General features: G+C 40.1%; 2 protein-coding genes and 1 pseudogene across 2 annotated transcripts in view; all 3 read left to right on the top strand.

Moving 5' to 3' along the window:
- The window catches only part of LOC144629091 (uncharacterized), a 209956-nt gene that overhangs the window by 141587 nt on the left and 55487 nt on the right, over positions 1-12882 (top strand). The gene's annotated exons all lie outside the window — the stretch shown is intronic.
- LOC144629195 (mediator of RNA polymerase II transcription subunit 20-like) overlaps positions 1-12882 on the top strand; it is a 316942-nt gene that overhangs the window by 251361 nt on the left and 52699 nt on the right. The window lies entirely within an intron of this gene.
- Positions 7185-8310, top strand: LOC144629103 (QRFP-like peptide receptor; annotated as a pseudogene).

The raw sequence follows: 12882 nt of genomic DNA, 5'->3' as shown, positions 1-12882 counted from the left end.
AGGCCCAATCTACGTGATGGCGTTTTCTCATAAAGGCCAAAAATGTACGTTTCAAGTATCAAACTGGCCGTTTGTACACCCCTCTGTAACAGACCTGGTGACACCTGATTTTCCACCAGGTTTTCAACACAAAATCGACCAGGGCAGTCAAAATTCCACCAGGTTGATTACTTTTTTTCACCAGGGAGGGCGATGATATATTAAATCTAACTAATTATTGATGCAAACTCTGTGAGCCAGTATGCAATAAACTTAGCGGAGCTATCGTGCACAATTTTCCGTACCGATGTCGTCTAAGGGCTGTAGATGACACCGTCGTTTTTTTTTTCGCATTGTACGCAAACAACTGAAGTAACATACTCTTTGTATCCTGCTCTTACACGGAGAAAAGTGGCGAAGGAGAAACGGCAAACGGGCCGTTTTGAGATCCCCGTGAGTTCTTTGTATCGAACAGTGAATTTCCGCCACTAGATCCGCAATGAGTCAAATTTAGCAAATAATTGTCGCAATGAGCCCACGAGTCGCCCTACTATTGACATGGTTAGTTCACCCTTGGACTAGACTTGCCTACAAGTCGAGCTCAGCAAGCGCAAAGAGAGAAGAGCACACAGAGCGCGGAAACGAGAAACGAGAAGCGAACGACTTTTAAAAAGTCTACCCTTGGGCTTGAAGCAGTCGCCGGGGTTATATTCCTAAAATCCTCTGAAATTCTCGCATGCACGTTTTTGTCCATCAGGGTATCAAACAAGGCACGCAATGCTCGCAGAAGCGATGACGAACAGAAGAACAAATTCCGCCAATAACCTTATGATATAAGGTTAGGTGATGGACTGACTGACATCATCGCCTGAAAATAATTACACTTCCTTTTGATGCATGTTACTTTTTCAGTTCTTAGCAGGCCTGCAGGCAGGATTTGAAACGACGGTTCTGAAAGATGCAAACGACGAAACGACGGATCTGAAAGATGCAATCGTGTGAACGCCGAAGATGTAAGCTACTATGGGAGCTCTTCCGCTCACTTCCCTCGCGTGATCCTTCTCGAGAGCCTATTCACAGGCTAGCTACTCGGGTTCCAGGAGACATGCCTCCCCGTGAAATTTTGAAAAAAATAGACAGGCTGAAATCACATTTCGTGCGTTTTAAAGGGAGTTTCATATGCAAATAGGTACCTAAACGTAAACTTAAAAAACCACGATTATTTCTAGACCTTTTCAGTTAAAATCAAAGCATCTTATTTTTGGAAGGGAAACTGGACGCGCTTCACCAGGCAATCAACCTTACACTCGACGAATTACACCTGCCAAAACATACATTAACGACTAAAAATTCCTAAATTGCGCGTCGAAGGACTTTTAGAAAGTCTAGGTAAGCGTTAATTCAGCCAGATATTCGATAGTTTTTCAAAGAAATTGTGAGATTTTTTCGTGGGATTATAATATTTTCTCGACTCCCTAGTTTGAACGTATATCTAGCCCTGCTAATCTGAATACAAGTTAAATTACTTTTCCAGAAGGTAAATGGCATAAATATTTATTATCAAAAGAGCTAGCATCAAGAGACAGAATCAGCGCCTCTCCACTCGCGAGTGCACCAAGATATATTCGCGCGTGCCCCAAGGTGAGCCTGCTCGCAGGCTAAAGACAGGTCCAGAGGCTGCCTAGCACGGGCGCACCTAAATTTAAACTGTGGCATCCGTTTACTTTTTAAGTTGAAAAATGTTCAATATGACGGCCCTTAATCGTTGATCCATTTTTAGAAGGTCAAAGCATAAAAAATCTAAATAAGAGAACCGTTTGCTTATATTTTTAAATATGTGTTAATTAATGACTGCTGTCCCCCAGCCCCGAGCTCCAGCCGTAGGCATCAATAGTAAGTTTCATGTAGGTGAAAGCTACACAAAGTTCTATTTAGACAGTACTTACAATTTGAGGCAGCTTAATTAAAATTTACCGTAATACGCCACTTGAATGATCTTGAATGTACTTGAATAACTGACGTATATTTTACATCACATTGTGCCGGCGGGCTGCAAAGTTAAACATGATATTTTATACATCTGACAAGCGCCTCTCAAATAGACTTTCAATAAAGTCCTTCGTCTTGTTTATTATGGCGCGCCGGGACGAAGGTCGACCTCTCGCGACTTCGTCACTCGATCTCGCGACTTCGTCGCTCGCACAAAAAAGCGGCCTAAAAGGCTCGCTTCGCTCGCTTATTCACTGTGAAAACTCGTAAGGTCGACTTGTGGCAAGTCTACCTCTCAAACTGCTCGAGGCTGCTTAATCGAAGGGAAAAAGCCGCTTAATACTCACCAAGAATTATGTGGGTCAGGCTGATTATCCTCTGCGTAGTTATTCGATAAAACGCTGTAAAAAGCCGGGTCAAAAATACTTCCACACATTTATCTTGGGCCGCGCGCGCTGTTCAAATCGCTCAGCTCTGAATCATTCACAAGCTCGTAATACATACAGTAAAAGAAACATATCTGTTTTGTCTCTTCAGTGACGTGCATGTCAGCAGAACAAGCGACGAAAACAAAAATAAAAGTTAACAATTACTTTTTGCTATATTTACATCGAGTTATAGTCAATTATTAAATTATCTTTTTGCTGCGCGTCGTTTTTTTTTTTGTTTGTTTATTTAAGCCAGCAGAAAGATTTTGGTTGATTTTTTCCTGACCAGGTAAACAAAATTCTTCACCGGGGAGAAAAAAAATCGACCAGGGATTTTTCAGATAATCACCAGGTACCAGGGAGGTCAAATTTCCACCAGGGAGGGCAAAATAACCCACCAGGTCGGGTTCCACCAGGTCTGTTACAGAGGGGTGTGTTTGTGGTGCTTCTGGTGAGAAAATAAAGCTTAATCTACGTTGTAGTGGCATTTCATCACGAGGGTCAAAAATCTTTAGCTCGCGTTGGGCATGTGGGCGAAGACATTTGATTCGTTTGGACTTGAATTGAGTATTAGGCTGAATCTGCGTCATGTCATTTTCCGAAAAAGGACCAAAATGTACGTTTTTAGTGTCAAAATGGCCGTTTGTGGTGGACGTACTTCTTACTTACTCCTCTTCGTGCATGGGTGCACATAAGGCCTCAACCAAAAAGCGCCATTGGCTACGGTCGGCCGCTACTCGTTCGAGGTGGCCCCATGTCCATTCGTTGTCCCTCATTTCTCTTTCCACCGTCCTTCTCCAAGTTTCTTTTGGGCGACCTCTCTTTCTACGGCCATCGGGGCTCCATCTAACGGCGACTCTTGGTAGGTCTTTAGGCATCATACGAAGGACATGACCAATCCATCTCCATCTCCTTCGCTGCACTTGCTGTGTGATGGTTTCTCTTCTTGTAATTCTACGCAGCTCATAGTTTGAGATTGTGTTTGGCCAAAATATGCGGAGAATCCTTCGTAGACACCAGTTCTGGAAGATATCTAGCTTGTGGCTAATGGTCTTGGTAATCTTCCAGGATTCCGCATCATACAAAAGAGTACTTAAGACATTGCTCTTGAAGAAACGGATCTTGGTTTTCAGGCTGATGTTTCTGGATTTCCAATTGCAAGTGCTCCGAAGAGAGGCAAAAACCTGACTTGCCTTTGAAATCCGAGCTAGGATCTCTTTCTCTCCATTTCCGCTGGTTGACACCATTGAACCCAGGTAGGTAAAGTGCTCAACCTCTTTGACTTCTTCTCCATTCAGCATGATGGCTTCGCTGGTTTTGCTATTCGTCCTTAAATGACTGGTCTTCTTGGTACTGATCTTTAGGCCCAAGCTCCCTGCTGTAGTAGCCAAGGTGTTGGTCTTTGCCTGCATGTCCTGGTATCGATGGGAGAGCAGCACAATATCATCCGCATACTCAAGGTCTTCCAAGATACTAGTTAGCGTCCATCTGATCTCTCCTCTTCTGTTACTAGTCACTTGCTTCATGATCCAATCGATTCCCAGGACAAACAGAAATGGCGAAAGAATGCATCCCTGTGTCACGCCGGTGGTCACGTTGAAGGTGTCTGTCAGCACTGTGTTGCAGATCACCTGGGACTTGCAGTCATCGTACAGCATCTTGATAACATTCACCAGCTTCGATGGGATTCCATAGTGCTTCAAGATCTTCCATAAGGAATCCCGTTGGATGCTGTCAAATGCCTTTTCCAGATCAATGAAATTGGCATACAGAGTGACTTTGCTCTAGGATTTGCCTCAGGATGAAAATGTGTTCAGAGCATGAGCGTCCAGCGCGAAAACCTGCCTGTTCCTGTCTGATGTGCTCGTCTAGCGCAGTTGCTTGTCTTGTATGGATGATCTCTCTAAAGACCTTGCTGGTAATAGGGAGCAATGTAATGCCTCTCCAGTTGTTGCATTCACCCAAGTCACCTTTCTTAGGCAATTTGACAATGATTCCCGTTTTCCACACCTCAGGAATCCGTTCACTTTTCCATATCTCTCTGAATATGTCCGTCAAGATGCGCGGTGTTACTGTTTCTTCCGCCTTTAGCATTTCTGCTGTCACCCCATCTGCTCCACCTGCCTTTCCGTTCTTCATTGTCTTGATGGCTACCTTCACCTCTTCTAAGGTAGGTGGATCTGTGCAGATGACCAAATCCTCTGCTGCCGGTGGGATTTCTGCCACTTGTGCTGGTTCTGCTCTATTGAGAATACTCTCAAAGTGTTCTTTCCATCGCGCAAGTTTCTCTGCATCTTTCGAAAGGACATTGCCAGTTGCGTCTTTTACAGGGACATCGCTGTTTGTCTGGATACAAAATAAGGCTTAATCTACGTGGTGCTGGCATTCCTACATTGCAGAAATTTAGCGTTATTTACAAACTCTTTTGTCCTGGTTGTTCTCAACATTATATAGTCAAAACAGATCGCTCTTTGGCTTTCAGGCTTCCTGAGCACGCCAAAGGCCTGAACAACCTATGTATGAGGCCTTCCGAGGGGTAAAAGCGACAAGCTGGTGTACCAGAAGATTTTTCTCGCGCGCGTAAGCCGCGCAAGAAAAATCTCTGGCACCCAGGGTGAGACGCGCTTGCTTCGAGCAGGGAAACTACTACCCAAAAAACCCTTCAATGTTGTGCTTGTCGCGTATGCATTTATATACTTACCCTGGACAACCTTTCTCCAAACAGCTGCATAAAAAGTTCACTCAAAGGCACACAAAGATAAATTTCGCAAATTAGTACTTTAGCAATAATTGCTATTTTGCGTAATGAGTTGTAACATCGCCAAAACGTTTTTATTGAGCTTCTTATGATAGGAAAAGGAAGAGGGTTTAACGAGGAAGATTTCAACGCCAAAAAGCACGCGGAAAGTATTAACACAGGTACACTATCCATGCAGTTCGCAAAATAGTAATTATTGAAAAATTACTATTTTGCGAAATGGATTTAGATTAGTCAAGAGACGATCGTCGCCGCAACGGGAATATATAACAGTTAGTAATCACGCTTGCTATCAAAATTCTGTTGTCTCGCATACATTTGTTAGGGTTTCGTTTCGTTTCGTTTCGCAAAATAGAATACGTCTTTTATGTTTCATTTTCTTTTATTTTCTTAAAAAGTCATAAAATAACTGAAATTGATATGAAATGCTCGTTGTAATTTTGACGTTTTCATCTTTGAAATCCATTGAGTCTTTGTTGACATATAAAAATTTCTGAAATGGAGGAATCAAGAGCTCCCGAAAGCTTCAAAATTGGAGAGTATATCCTTTTTTTCGAAATAACGAAAGGCCTTAAGGGGTGATGGCAACACTTCCCCCACCCGCAAACCTTGAATGTCCAAGGGGCAATAATAAAACAACACAAAAATACACAAAAATAGAGAAGAGAAGATAACTTATAAAACCGGTGGAGTTAAGTTTAATTCCCGATACACCGCTAGCACTGACAGTACGATTAGATCTAAATTACTAACATGAATTATAACGATTTTAGTCTACAAAATCGTAAAGTAAAAGCTACATTTTAAATTGGTACTTGTTTTGCCTAAGATTGCATGCATTTTCATCACTTTAGAAAAAAGTTGTTATGTATATATTTTTAATATTGTAGTCAAAATCTGTTTCTTAAATCTAAGGATGCATATTTGAGTAAATTTAATCACAGTTTAAAATAGTTTGCAATACAGTTTGTATTAATAATTGAGACTGTTTACATTATTCACCCCAACAAAATAGCCTCACTTTGCTAAATAAAACAGCCTTTGACATCTACTTGTGTCCCATTGACAACTTTTTACATTGCCAACAGCGCAAACCTTTCCTGTAAAGTTTTAAATTAAACGAATTGTCTCGCGGATTTAAGCCAAATTTGGGCATAGGAAATGGCCACCAAGACCGGTGAAACATAAAAAAACTGACCAAAACAGTGAAAGAACATTTCAATAACACATCAAATAGGTACGGGTGGCCAAACGTGAAGGATTGTGATATGGGTTTTTGAAATATTGTTGGGTTGATCAGTTTTAATTTCAAAGTTAATTTCGTTTGCTTGTAATTTTAAATTATAACGCCCGTGAGTCACATTTGGTTGTAATGAAGCTATGGTTTTGTCATTTAGATCCACAGACGTAATTTCTTCGCAAACATTAAGCTTAATAGCGAGTATTTGACAAGACGTAATAAAATAAACTTAACTCTGCCGTGACACAGTCCCTTTAATAACGTTTTATTACTTCCAATTTTGAATTGTCATCTCAGTATTTATGAGGTCTAGGAAATGTACTTGTTTGTAATAAGGAAGACAAAATTAAAATAATAAGGTCCCCTTAACAATGAGAAAACTATATCAGGACTTGACATTTCTTATTACATCTATTGTGAAGCTGATGAATAATAAATGAACAAATTGAATTGAAATGTGAAAGTTTTTATCTATCCGGAACTGTGCTACGATACTGGCATTTCATTTGGCAGTTATTGTGTTTTACAGTAATGAAGTCCTGAGTAATTATTTTGCCATCAAATTCAGTTTGTACACAGCCGGAAGGTATCCTACTGCGGATTGTTTTTTTGACATGATTAGAAATTATTGAGGAGAGATCACAAAGGTTTTTAATCTAAATCCCTGATTGACGACTTGAAACCAACGGAATAGAAATTAATTTCCGGTTAAATATTGACGAGCGATGTCTTCATTTTGTAAGACTGGTTGTGCTTCTCAGGGCAGGGACGTTGTTTCTTTTTGAGAACTGATAATACAGCGGAAACGTAAAAGTTGCAGATAATATTGTTGAGGAACAACACCGCAATGGCAGGAATTCTCAACGAAACTTCACCGGGCCAACAACACCTGAAATGTATCGTTCCTGATTCGACTGCATTGAAAATTTCCATTCTTTGTGCGTACTGCTTTATTTTGCTAGGCAGTTTTCTCGGGAACACCTTCATAATCATCATCTTCTACAAACACAGAGATCTACAAAAGACAATTAACTATTTCATCGTGAACATGGCTGTGTCAGATTTGCTTTTTTCGCTGATTACAATCCCTCATCAAATAACTGTTTTCGTCAGTGCCTCTCTACATTGGCGCGTCAGTGGAATCTTAGGATTGATTTTTTGCAAGTTGTCTTATTTCGCAATTGAATTGTCTCTTCTTGTTTCAGCCCAAAGCTTGGTGTGGATAGCAATTGATAGATTTGTTGCCGTCGTTTTCCCAATAAAACGTGGGCTTATTTCAACCAAGATTCGCACAATTGCTATCGTTTCTACCTGGATTACAGGAGGCGTTTTCTATTTTCCAGCGCTGATGACCTTGGGTCTTGTAAAAGAGGGTAACAACACTTCTTGTACTTTTGTAAACACAACATCAATTTTTCCTAGCAAGGAAGCTGGCGAAGGATATAACTGGCTTCATCTGACTTTGCGCTTTATCGCTCCTTTATTTTTAATGACCGTTTTGTACACTGCGATAGCAATTTCCTTAAAAAGGCAGAGTAAAGCCCTCGCAGACACTGCACCAAATGCACAACGACATTCTTTAAAAAAGCGAAGACAAGCTATTCAAATGGCAGTTGTAATTGTAGTGCTGTTTTACATTTGTGTTTTTCCATACGCTTTGCTACGTTTAACATATTGGGAACCTTCTTGTGACTTTCGGCGACCTTTTTTCCTTGTGGCGATGCTTATGTGGTTTTCATCAGCATCCGTCAATCCAATAATTTGTCTGTCATTTGTTGAAAGTTATCGACGAGGATTAAAAAACATTTTATGTCCCTTTAGCAGCTAGGAGGCGAAACAATAAGAATGTGAAACGAGAGCAAATAACTCTAGTCTAAGAAGGAACAAACAACCATACCTAATTTAAGGGGCGTTGACACGGATTTTAACAGTTTTTTCAACAGTCAAAATTTACATTTGTGTCGTAGGAAACCTAATACTGAATAACCATCCATTTTTATAAACAAATGCTATATTAGAGCAATGAAATTGTTAACAAGTGTGTTTGGCTGCAGATAACTAGGATGGAAATGGATTGCAAATTGAAAAATTAAGGCTTAACTTTTCACGGTGTTTCCGCGCGTCTTCAAAATAATCAATATTTGTTTTCGTAGTTTGGTTTTTATCCGCAACGTCAGGTTCTGTCATCCTTTAAATGTTGAAAGATAATGTTTTTCATTAAAATTAAAAATATATTTCTATTTTTTTTGGTATCTTTAAGGGTTTAATAAAAGCTTGAGCCACACCCAGATTGGTCTCATTTAGGGGTTCTTTTCAAAATTCCCGACGAGCATCCCCGTCCCTTTTATATGTCCCCCCCCCGGGCGAAATCCCTGTGATGTATGTCCTTTAAACGTTTGATGACTCAGAAAAACTGCTAAAAACATTCCCTTACTAGATACTGTTTTGTAGAGAAAGTAATGGAGCGTTTTCTATTTGACACAACTCAACGGAATTTTATTCCGAGAGTAGTGTAAGTAGTGTAACTTGATTATATGTGAACTATATATATATATTGTAATGTAGTGCTATGTGTTTGAAATAAAGTATATATTAAAAAAAAATTCCGAGAGAGCTTGAGAGAGCTTGAGAGGGAGGGGCAAATGCCGAGAGTTCGATAATAAATATTCCAAAATTTGGGTAAAATGGGTAAAATAGAGTTCAGCAGTCAGAAAGTTAAAAAAGGAATCAAGAATTAATAGTTCACTTTACTGATTACTCGTTTTTCTCTGTTTCCCTTGCGCAATTTTTATCAAGAAATTTTAACAACGTTTTATTGCAGCTTTCGATTGAAATATTTATCACTGTCCGTATGAGGTCAAGGAAAAAAATAGTTTGTAATAAGAAAGGCAACATTTTAAATTATAAAACGGTGCTCACAACAAACAATAAGAAAACTAAATTTTGATTTTATCTATTACGATAACTACGTTTGGATGAATTTAGAACTGTGATGCAAGATTGACATTTTGTTTGGCAGTTATTGTGTTTTACACTTTTAAACTTGCACTAAGCTATAATTTTTACCATCGGACGTACAAGCAAACTCATACCCCCACCATCGTACAATAGGGGGTGGGGGGGGGGGGTGGATGGAACCCCTCCCCAGAGTTTTCGTTTTTCGTCCTATTAATGCGCAGCGAAATATTTTTGCACTGAGTAGAAATCCCGTAGCGTACTCTACAAGATGACATTATTTTTGTTGGCCGTGACGTCAGATGACGGTGACGTCAGTAAAGCCGCTATCTTGGATCCGCCATCTTGGATTTCACAATTTTCTTAGAAAGTCAGAAAATAATGAAAATTGATGCAAAATCAAACCAGAATGCTTATGGAATGCAAAAATAATCAAATCGTACAATTCTGTTTAAAACAAAACTAGAAAAAATAAATAAAAATGACGATTTTTGGCAAGACCTGCTTGTACATCTACCTTGATTTGATAAAAGGTGTCTTCCGAATTTTGACACAACACTATAGTTCTGAGCCATATTTCGGCAGGAAGCGTTGAATGAGGGCTAGTTTTAGCTCGAGGTGAACGTTGATTACTCTAATTTATGTCTTTTCGAACCAAGAAGACTGCATTTACGGCATTTTGTTCAAATTATGAATTCGACAATTTAATTAACTTGTTTACAACATGAAATAGCATCAACTGAAAACCAACTTAAAAAGTGCTAGAGCGAGAGCTGAACTGAAGCTTTCTAAATCCATGCATGGTCTAAAATGAACTATCAACAGGCCTTTTACATCGACGTTCGCTTCATTTTCAAGGAATTGGGGAATAAAATAACTAAAGAATTCATGACTCAGCGAGACAATTCGATATGTTTCATGTCAGTTTACGGCCGGAAACCACGCATATCGAATTGCTTCTTGCTGACAAATCACAAAACGCGCTAATCGCAACTGAGCCAAACGGCAAAATAATCATCAAATGAAGAGAATTCTACTCACATAAGGGTTTCAAGTGATTTCTTTTCGACCATCAGCTGCGCTCTTTGCAACCTTTCCATCTTATACACAATGTAATACCCCGGATGTGGAAAAAATCGTTATAAAGGGAACCAATACCCCCGGACATTACAACAGAATTTTTCTAAGTCTCCAGCCAAGGAAGAGTTCAAGCCGAATATCGCCATGACCGCCTTCAAATCAGCCCTTATGTCTAGTTCCGAGCCCTAGTTGATGTGGCTGAAGACCTTTGCTGTCTGAAGCGAGCACAACGTTATTTGTACCAAACAAAACGTACCGAGTCAAGAGTTCAACCCGTTAAAGCTTTGTTCTAAGGTACAATAACAGCCGACGCAAAACTTGCAAATCGTTAGACTTCCACGTTCATAGGACTTAATGATGTCCTCCGGCAAACTCCCTTTAGACAGCAGAATGGAAAGCTAGATCACAACTGTTCTACTAGTTAGCGCGCGCAACTGGAATTCAAATGATAGAGAGAGGGGTTGGAGTTAGTGACTGGGCTAGACTAACCACAAGTAAATCTAAGGGGAGGGAGGAGGGGGGGGGGGGGGACAGAGAGAGACAGGGAGGAAGAAAATAAAGTAAGATTGAAATCACTACATTAGACAGGGCAACAGTTCATTGGAAGAAAGCCGAACAATTCTCCGTATCCTCGAAAAAAAAAAATGAAACCTCATACATTCCTTAACAGCCCGATAGCCACCTTTTATCAAATCAAGTTAGATTGTGCACAAGAATAAGTTATTTTTGTCCTAACGCAGCTCTGTAGCTCATTTCAAGCGATAATAGACCACAAAGTGAATGTAAAATCCATCAAATTGAAAAAAAGAACCGATTTAATGAGCCAAATTTGAGGAGTAATGAATTCGCTGAGTTGAAGTTTCACTAAATCAAAGCTTTAAATCTTGGATGTCACCAAGCAGTAACACACACACACAGTATGACCTTTTAAAGACCTTAAAACATAACAGTAAACGAGTCTGCCCGCTGATTTGACAAGGAATGGGTAAACGAGTGTAAAATCACGACTTTGGTTGAATATTTTCTCTAGAATTACCCTTGACTTAACATTTCTTTGAACAAATTGTTCAATGGATTGTCGAGTTAAGACAAATTTTAGCTGAATTATTGAACCAAAGTCGTGTTTTCACTCTCGTTTACCCATTTCTTGTCAAATAAGCGGGCAGACTCGATTACTGTTAGGTTTAAAGGTCTTTAAAAGGTCATACTGCGTGTGTGTGTTACTGCTTGGTGACATCCAAGATTTAAAGCTTTGATTTAGTGAAACTTCAACTCAGCGAATTCATTACTCCTCAAATTTGGCTCATTAAATCGGTTCTTTTTTCCATTTGATGGATTTTACATTCACTTTGTGGTCTATTATCGCTTGAAATGAGCTACAGAGCTGCGTTAGGACAGAAATAACTTATTCTTGTGCACAATCTACCTTGATTTGATAAAAGGTGGCTATCGGGCTGATAAGGAATGTATGGGGTTTCATTTTTTTTTTTTTTTTGAGGATACGGAGAATTGTTCGGCTTTCTTCCAATGAAATGTCGCCCTGTCTAATGTAGTGAATGCAATCTTACTTTTTGTTCTCCCTCCCTGTCTCCCCCCCCGTCTCCCCTCCCCCTAGAATTACTTGTGGTTAGTCTAGCCCAGTCTCTTACTCCAACCCCTCTCTTTCATTTGAATTCTAGTTGCGCGCGCTAACTAGTAGAACAGTTGTGATCTATAGCTTTCCATTCTGCTGTCTAAAGGAAGTTTGCCGGAGGACATCATTAAGTCCCGTGAAGGTGAAAGTCTTACGATTTGCAAGTTGTGCGTCGGCTGTTATCGTACCTCAAACCGAGCTTTAGGCGGTTAAACACAGATAACCGGTCGGCTCGTTTTGCCAGGTACAGATAATGTTGAGCTTGCTTTAGACAGCAAAGGTCTTTAGCCACATCAATTAGGACTCGGAACTAGACTATACGGGCTGATTTGAAGGCGGTCATAACGATATTTGGCTTGAACTTTACCGTGGCTAAAGACTTAGTTTTTTTACTGTTGAAGTTTGGGAAGCGGGCGTTACGCGCTCGACTACATTCAAATACATCCGGGACATTGTCGGTTATTTCGAAAAGAAACATGTCGGAGTGGATAGCCAAGGAATCGCTTCAAGCGCTGATGTGAGTACATAGTTTTCTTTTTCCCTCAATTTTAGGCGTTCTCCGCCTAGCTAACACTCATAGTTCATAGTTCTCTGTGATTCGCTAGTGGGAGGCGATGCGATCGTGTGCATTTCCGGCCGCGACAATGGAGTTGACAATTGAGATAACACATGCCCGCTTCCTCAGATATTTCGCCTGATTTGCTTAAAGTTGAATCGAATGTCGATGTAGAATGCTTTAGTTCAGTTTATTTGAGACGTGCATGCTTTAAGAAAGCTACAGTTCAGCTCTCCGCCGAGTGTTTTCTTATGTCTATCTTGG

Source organism: Oculina patagonica, chromosome 10, assembly GCF_052425735.1.
Source record: "Oculina patagonica isolate OP01 chromosome 10, crgOcupat, whole genome shotgun sequence".
NCBI classification, from domain to species: Eukaryota; Metazoa; Cnidaria; class Anthozoa; order Scleractinia; family Oculinidae; genus Oculina; species Oculina patagonica.
The sequence above is the reverse complement of the archived record's forward strand: the minus strand, read 5'-3'. Positions and strand labels throughout refer to the sequence as shown.